Raw genomic sequence first — 8,330 nt, 5'->3', positions numbered from 1 at the left:
GTGGCAATTAAATCCCTACAAATTCTGAAATAGCTGGATTCTTGGGTTGAGGTTTGTGGCAAAGAGTTTTGCTTAGAGTTTTAAACTGTTGTTTCACTATAGCAGAAAGTTATTTTTAACTTTCATTTCATTTTTCTGTATTCTTGTTCAATAATGTCTAATCGTGGGTAAGGCGAGGCTTCCCAAATTAAGTCACAGACCAGTTAAAGCTAAAATGAGATTTCTGGGTGCGCGGCCGTAGCGCGGAGGGTCGAGGCAGAGCCGCGGAATCGCCGCGAGATCCGCGCCCGTCGCGCCGCCCGTCGGCCAATCCAGCGTCCGCCGCTACCGCAGCCATGGGAGCGCAGGTGGAGACCATCTCTCCCGGAGACGGGCGCACCTTCGAAGCGTGGCCAGACCTGCGTTGTGCACTACACCGGGATGCTTGAAGATGGAAAGAAATTCGATTCCTCCCGGAACAGAAACAAGCCCTTTAAGTTTGTGCAGGGCAAGCAGGAGGTGATCCGAGGCTGGGAAGAAGGGGTTGCCCAGATGAGCGTGGGTCAGAGCGCCAAGCTGACTATCTCCCCAGACTATGCCTATGGTGCCACTGGGCACCCAGGCATCATCCCACCAAATGCCACTCTCATCTTTGACGTGGAACTTCTAAAACTGGAATGGCAGGAGTGGCCTCCTCCCTGAGCTCCCCAGTCTTGGATGTGCCGCAGAAGGATCTGGCGCCTCCAGACGCACACAGCGAGTGTGCATGGAGCTCTTCCTGCCGTTCCACTACACTCTTTGTATAAACATCTTCCCAGACTGAATGTGTTCTGTCACCGGCTTTGCTCTTCGCCTTTCTCCTCGTATGTGTGTTGACCTGAGTTATATGCCATAAACCTCAAATTACTCAGTTTTCTTTTGTTTTGTTTTGGGGTTAAGACTGAGTTTCAGTCCTTTGGATCTAGGTTTCCAATTAAGTATTAGTCAAGTATTAACAGCACAAGTAATGGGTTAACTTTAGACTAGGAATTGGTGTTGGGGAGGGTGCAAGAATCTTTATTTTATTTTTTTGGATAAAAGTTTTATCTATTATATATTAAATGTTCTTGCTGCTGCGCTGCAAAGCTATCACAGATTCGAGGCACTTTTGAGGGCCGAATTATTCTCCAAGTTGAGAGACGTCCTCGGGTTGAATTGAAAGCCCTACCCAAAACCGCAGTGGGAAGGGGGAGAGCCTTTGCCTCCACTGCCCCACCCTCACCCTCTTCGTAGACCCTCTGCCTTTTGAAAGCAGATCGTTTTCACTGAGATGTTGGACATTGCAGATGTCTGTTCCCCAGGCCAGCAGGGACCTCTGAAACCTTCATGGCCTGGCCTTTTTTTTTTTTTTCCATCCTGTGGTTTTTCTAATGGCTATCCAGGATTTTTGTAAACGCATAGCTATCCAAGCGCTACTTCCTAAATTTCAAGAACTTGAATCGAAAGTTAAATTCAAGGTGCTGTTTGTAGACACTTAACACCCATGAAAGCGCAGCCATCATGACAAATCCTTGAGTGTTGTCTTAAGAAAATGATGCTGGTCATCACAGCTTCAGCATCTCCTGTGTTTTGATGCTCAGCTCCCCCTGCTGATCTCAGAGTTTCCTGGCTTCTCCTTGCCCCCTCTCACCCCTTTGCTGTCCTGTGTAGTGATTTGGTGAGAGAAATTGCTGCCTACTCCCTCAGCCTACACCCATCCCCTGCACTACACGAGTTTCAAGTTTTATTATTGCAATAAAAGTGCTTTATGGTGGCTTTTCTCAAAAAACAATAAATAAAATGAGATCTCGGCCCTTTAATAGTCTTTGACAAGGAGGGACACAGATTTTGCTTTATACAGTCAACAGGCAAACAACCTTGGGCTCAGGTGAATTGAGGCAACTTTACTAAAAAAGAGAACTGAACTTCTGGAAGGTCTTAGAATACTGCAGTTTAATTCAACACTTACCAAGAAACTGTTTTATTAAAGATTCTTTGCTGGCAGCAGAGTTACAATGATAATAAGACATGTCTCTTGCCCTCAAGCTGCGCAGAGTGTGTGCTGGAGAGGGGTGGGGTGAGGGGACGTGAACACATGAATAAATAATTACAGTAAGACTTGATGCTCTACAGACCACCTTCTAGACATGTAAGATGAATAAGGCAGAACATGTGTCAAATGGTAACGTCTTAACCTTCAAAATGTACAGTGTGGAAATTCGTGAAATTCAAAGTTGTGCAAATACAACTCTTAAGCAAGTGAATCAAATAATGTGCTCTATTAGACCTCAGTGGTGGGGTGGGGAGGAATAGCTGACGGAAGACACTATAGCTGATGAATTACATCTCTGCATCTACATTCCTTGAAGGGATTCTAAAATATGACCATTTGAGGTCCTCTCTGGACTTTGTGTGTTAGTCACTCAGTCGGGTCCAACTCTTGCAATTCAATGGGTTGTAACCCACCAGGTTCCTCTGTTCATGAAATTTCCCAGGCAAGAATACTGGAGTGGGTAGCCATTTCCTTCTCCAGGGGATATTCCCCAACCAGGGATTGAACCCAGGTCTCCTGCCTTGCAGGCTGATTCTTCACCCTCTGAGCCATGGACTTTGGGGATCACTTTTCATGAGGTGAGGCAGCATCCATGCTGGTTTTCCCCCAAACATCCTCATTCCTGGGCTGAGAAACCATAGGTGAGTTCAATCTCAGTGTTGTGTTTGGTCCCCCAAGGGAGTCCACCAGAGCACTCTGGGGAAAGAAGCCTGGACAGCTGGCCGCCGTGGCCTTTGCTCATGGTAAGTAGGAGGAGAGCTTATGAGGTAAGTAAAGCTAGATGGATTGCAGGTACTGAAACTGAAGGTGCTTCAAACCTGTAGGGAAGAGAAAACTATTTTTGTGTTCTCCCACAGATTGGATTTTCTCTCCTAGCTGGTTCTTCTCCAGGGCTATCCCTAAGTCTGGATTCTGCACACCCCGTTCAATGCCTGTGTCTCCTTGACATTTTCTGCCCACATCGATCTCTCCATTTATTGAAAGTTCAGCAGCTAACTCTTTGCTGCCATCGATGTACATCTTGGCTCCATAATTAGATTCTAAGTTAAGCTATTCACTTATTCGAATACAGAGCCTCTCCTACATGCCAGCGCCATGCTCAGTGAAGGGACACAATAGCGAACAAGGTTTTTGCCCCTAAAGAAGCAAACTAATAAAGGACATCATATACACTATGAAAGTGCTAGGAAGAAAATTAACAGGTGGATAATAACAGGCAGGACAGCTTGGAGGAGACCAACTTTACACTGAGACCTAAAGCAAGAGAAAAGGGCGGACACAGAAAAGGGGGTTAGAGGTAGGAGAATCTTCAAGGCAGAGGCACATGTAAAGAAACAGAAGGGGAAGGAATCTGCCCCCTCAAGGAGGTGCTAGATGGTCCATGTGACTAATGCATGGTGAGTAAGAGGGAGGAGACAGGAGATGAGGTCAGAGCGGGTAGGGGTTGGCTAAGAGAGGCTAAGAATCGGACACGACTGAGCGACTTCACTTTCACTTTTCACTTTCATGTATTGGAGAAGGCAATGGCACCCCACTCCAGTGTTCTTGCCTGGAGAATCCCAGGGATGGGGGAGCCTGATGGGCTGCCGTCTATGGGGTCGCACAGAGTCAGACATGACTGAAGCGACTTAGCAGCAGCAGCAGCAAAGGAATTCAATGTTTTATTTCATTCGTGCAGCATTTGACGCTCAGTCCACGACTTCTTTCAAAAGTCCTCTGGATGCCCAGCACAGATCTTTGCCTTGAGATGAGCTTTCAGCAAAGACTTGCTTGTTGAAATGACTGAGTGCCCCCAATCTTGCACCAACGCTTTCAGAACCTCCTGCCCATCACTCATCCTCTGCCCAACTTCAGAGTCAGGTCTTTGGTCTGTCAAGGGTCTCTCTTCAGCCCTTGGGTTGGACAACGCTTAGCCCTCACACATGCTTTTCCCAGGAAATGGGGAGCTCAGTGGATGAGAGTGATCTTGGTGAGCAGGTTTCATTACCAATTTTCTCTCTCTTTTTTTTTTTTCCATTTTATTGAGAGAGATAGCAATGGACAAATCACACAAAGTGACTTCAAAGTGTACAATGTGATGAGTTGATATACGTACATGTTGTGAAAGAATTCCTCCCATTGAACTAATTAAATCAACACAGCCATCACCTCACATATTTACCTTTTGTGTGTGAGAGAGAACACTGAAATTTTACTCTCTTAGCTAATTTCAGTTATACAGTACATTGTTATAAGGCTAACCTGCTTCCTAGAGGTGGCTCTGCAGTGTAGTTAAAATCTGAGAGTTGGGAGCTGGGCTGCCAGAGACCCTTATCCTGGTACATTACCTATTAGTTGTGCTGTACGAGATGAATCTGTTCACCTCCTCAGCCTCAGGATTCTTCCTCGTAAGGGTGCTTTCTCAAAGGGTTTCTGTGAAGATTAAATGGGATTATGCATGGGAAGCCCTAAACACGGTGCCTGACACGTGGTGAAGACTGAACAATTAGCTATTGTTAGCTACTGCTAATTAATATTAACATTCGTATTAGCAACCATGGCCCTTAAAATACCCCAGATTTCCCAGTTCTATCCTTCTCTTCTCTATTTGGAGAAACCCTAAGGCAGAGCTGGGCGCCACTTCTGCGATGGGTTCCCAGACCCTCAGATAGAAGTGAAGGTCGCCTGTTTCTGCCACTGAAGCAGTCCGTGTGCACTCCACCTTGGTCTGACTTGAAGCTCAGCTCATTGCACGACGATCATTGAAGTTGTCTCCCTTGTGCAATTGTGCCTTAGAACAGAGACGTGCCTCTTTGCAACAATGATCAATTCAAGATTCGCTTTCTTTTTCACATTTTAACCTCTCTGCAGTTGAGGATGCATCTTACTAATAACGGCATGGCAACGTTGATTTGCAGAGCTCTTTTCTTTCTTCTCTGGTGGCTCAAATGGTAAAGCATCTGCCTGCAATTCAGGAAACCTGGGTTCGATCCCTGGGTTGGGAAGAGTCCCTGGAGAAGGAAATGGCTACCCACTCAAGTATTCTTGCCTGGAAAATCCCATGGACAGAGAACCCTGGTAAGGCTACAGCTCATGGGGTCTCAAAGAGTCGGCCACTACTGAGCAACTTCATTTTCTTTCTTTCTTTCTTAGTGTCACTTGAAATAACAATGCATCTCACAAGAGCTGGTTCCTTAGATTAGATGAAATATGGTAGTTTGGGGCATGGACTTCAGAGTTAAGACTTCTGGGGTTGTTTACCTGGTATGCAACCTTGAGCAAGTTACATACTTCACCTTTCTCTACTGCAGTTTCTGATCTGTACAATAGACATAATAATTGTATCTCCCTCATACTGTTGTTGTAAGGACTCAATGACAATATTTTGTAAGGCATTTAGAATAGTACGGGGCACATGATTAATGCTGTAAAATTACTAGCTAATGTGATTTGTGTTCCTAGTGACTAGCTCAATATCAGGCCATGGTGTGGTTGTAGCTTTTTTAGTCTCCAAGTCGTGCTGGACTCTTTGTGACCCCATGGACTGTAGCCCCCAGGCTCCTCCGTCCATGGGATTTTCCAGGCAAGAATACTGGAGTGGATTTCATTCCATTTCATTGCTCCAGGGGATCTTTGCGACTCAGAGGTTGAACCTGAGTCTCCTACATGGGCAGGAGGATTCTTTACCGCTAGCCATGGTGGAGGCTCAACAAATATCTGACCTACGGATAAGCAAAAGGACAAAACAGCAACCTAACTGTGACGGCCATGGGATGGGGTGGGGCGGGGCGGGGCGGGGGAAGGGTAGGCTCAGATGTTCCCTCAAGAGGCCCCTCACTGCAGGAGCTGGAGGATCGCCACCTCCACCTTCAGGATCACATCCCCAGTCAGCAGCCTGGCAGAGCAGGGGTTCTGAGATTGGAGGCTTCTGCCCAACGTGGGCTTCTCCAACAGTCTTTGCTTCGAGCTCGGCATGGGTTTGGCCCTGGGCTCTCAGAGCTGCACGGCGGGCCTGAGGCTCCTCCTAAAGGTCCTCCCGCCCTCCTTGGCTCCTTCAACACCCAGCACCCTTCCCTCAGGCCCGGGCTTCCCTTACCCTCCTTTCTTCCATCCCTCACAGGCCTTGCCTTTCACAGAACTTCCCCTTGCCTGTTTCTTTCTCGGCCTCCACTTCCTGAAAGCCCTTCCTGGAGAAAACACGGGCCCTTCCAAGGAAGGGTCACTGACACTGAGCTGGGAGGACGTGGAGCAACCGGGGAAGAACTCACACCCCGAGGAAGCCTTACCCCAGGACCGCCTTCCGGCTCAGCCGGAACCGGGATGCCAGTGATCCAGCGCCGAGCCGCGCGGCCTGCTTACTCCAGGGGAGGCGTCCCCTTCAGAGGCCCCAGGAAGGCGCTCAGAGATCCCCCCACAGAGGCCCACACTCGGCAGGGACCCCCGAGGCCTCTCCCCTCCTGCCCCTCTGGGGACCTTTCCCTGGTTCTCTGTGTCTGCCGCCAACCAAGGCCGCAGCAGGCCCCCGAAAATTCCGCCTCTGGGATCTTCTCTTGACCAAGAGCCAGAAAGTCTCACTTTAATTTCGGTTACTAAAAATACGTTCTGTTTCCTCCCAGTCCTGTGCTTAATTCAAGTAACTAAAATGCTGCGCGCGCACAGGTGCTATTTTTATTCCCACCTCCCTGGTGTCTGCCCTCCTCCCCTTCCAGTGTAGCTTTCCAACTCTGGGACTTACCCCTCAGCCCAGCTGTTGCAATGGAAAGAATGAGAACTCTTTCTCCCCATCAGAGGAGCCCTTGTTTCCATAGCTGGGCTTCACTCCTCTTCCTGTCCCACCGCGCACTCCCAGGATGAGGATCGTGTGTAAAAAGGTGGGGGGAGGGGTGGACTCTGATTTCTGTCCCAAAACACCAAGAGCTGTTGGAGACAAATAACTTGTGGAGGCCCCAAGTGTGACTTGTGCCAGCCCCAAGTGTGACTTGTGCCCGCCCCAAGTGTGTCTTGTGCCCTAGCCGTGGACATTATTACCCCTGGGTTCCAGGACAGTCCCTTCCCCTTTAGACCGTGTCAGGATGCCACCCTCCTTGTCCAAAGGGCCCAGATGGCTGACACATGACTAACAGGTGGCATACAGTCCTTTTGACATGTGGAATGGGGCCTGTACCATGCTCGAGGTACAAGTTGAAAACCAATAAAATGGGAAGTAATTGTGTTATGAAAAATATTCTTTGTCTTTAACACTGTCAAGAAGTAGTAGTATTAGTCGCTCAGTCATGTCCGACTCTTTGCAATCCCGTGGACTGTAGCCCACCAGGCTTCTCTGTCCATGGGATTCTCCAGGCAAGAGTACTGGAGTGGACTGCCATTTCCTTCTCCAGGGGATCTTCCTGACCCAGGGATCAAACCCAGTCTTCTGTACTGCAGGCAGATTCTTTACCATGTTAGCTACAGGGAAGACTGTCAGGAATGTCCCTTTAAATAACCAGGTCTCCAAGCACAAGAAGATCACTTCACAGAAATGTGTGTTTTCCGAGTAATTTTTGCTCTAGTCTACAAAAGTTCTGCTCTTCCACAGGTGAAAGGCGTGCCTTTCTTCTCAGCTTCATGGTCGGTGTTCACAGGCTCCGATGCGCTGGCAGGGTGACCTGAGTCTGTACCCACCAGGCCTCTCTCAGCGGAAGGATCTTTGAGGGCCGAGGAATAGCTCTCTTGACAGTAACCCCCCACCTTCCTTGAGCTCTAGGTCATGGTCCCTGTTTCCACATGGGAAAAAATGGGAGCAGGCTCGGGTCCAAGGTGCCAGAAAGTTGAGAGGCTTGGGAATCTGATGTTCTGAAGAAAGATGCTAATTCAGACCCCACAGAGGATCATATTCCATACCAGCCTGGTGCTAATCCCTCTCAGGATTGTCTGGAATAAGGGATCTTAGCTGTGGTTGCACATTAGACTCAGGCAGGGATTTTTTTTTTTCCCCCCAGAATATTAAAGTTAAAACACCCTGCCCAGAGTTGCTGACTCATATGGGGATGGGGCTCTGGAGTGAGTGTTTTTGAAAAACTCCCCCAGTTGATTCTAACATGTGTCCACTGAGCACCCCTGTGGTAGAGAACTGGCCATCCAACAGCTGCCCACAGTCTTGGGATTCAGCCAGAAGGATACAGGCTTCGGTGAGAAGAAATTTAGGAGCAATGAGAGCGTCTGTGTTTGGAGAACCCATGTGCATTGTGTATGCATTTATGGATATTTTCATAGATGTGTAAAACATATATCTAAGTGTAGAAGGACATTTGCAGCAAAATCA

The 8,330-nt window shown here is 48.2% G+C and overlaps 1 pseudogene; it reads left to right on the top strand.

Annotated features, from left to right (window-relative positions):
• The first annotated feature begins 335 nt into the window (after positions 1-335).
• LOC138088350 (peptidyl-prolyl cis-trans isomerase FKBP1A pseudogene) lies at positions 336-681 on the top strand (annotated as a pseudogene).
• Positions 682-8,330: the final 7,649 nt, after the last annotated feature.

Source organism: Capricornis sumatraensis, chromosome 11 (assembly GCF_032405125.1).
Source record: "Capricornis sumatraensis isolate serow.1 chromosome 11, serow.2, whole genome shotgun sequence".
In the NCBI taxonomy this organism is placed as follows: domain Eukaryota; kingdom Metazoa; phylum Chordata; class Mammalia; order Artiodactyla; family Bovidae; genus Capricornis; species Capricornis sumatraensis.
The sequence above is the reverse complement of the archived record's forward strand: the minus strand, read 5'-3'. Positions and strand labels throughout refer to the sequence as shown.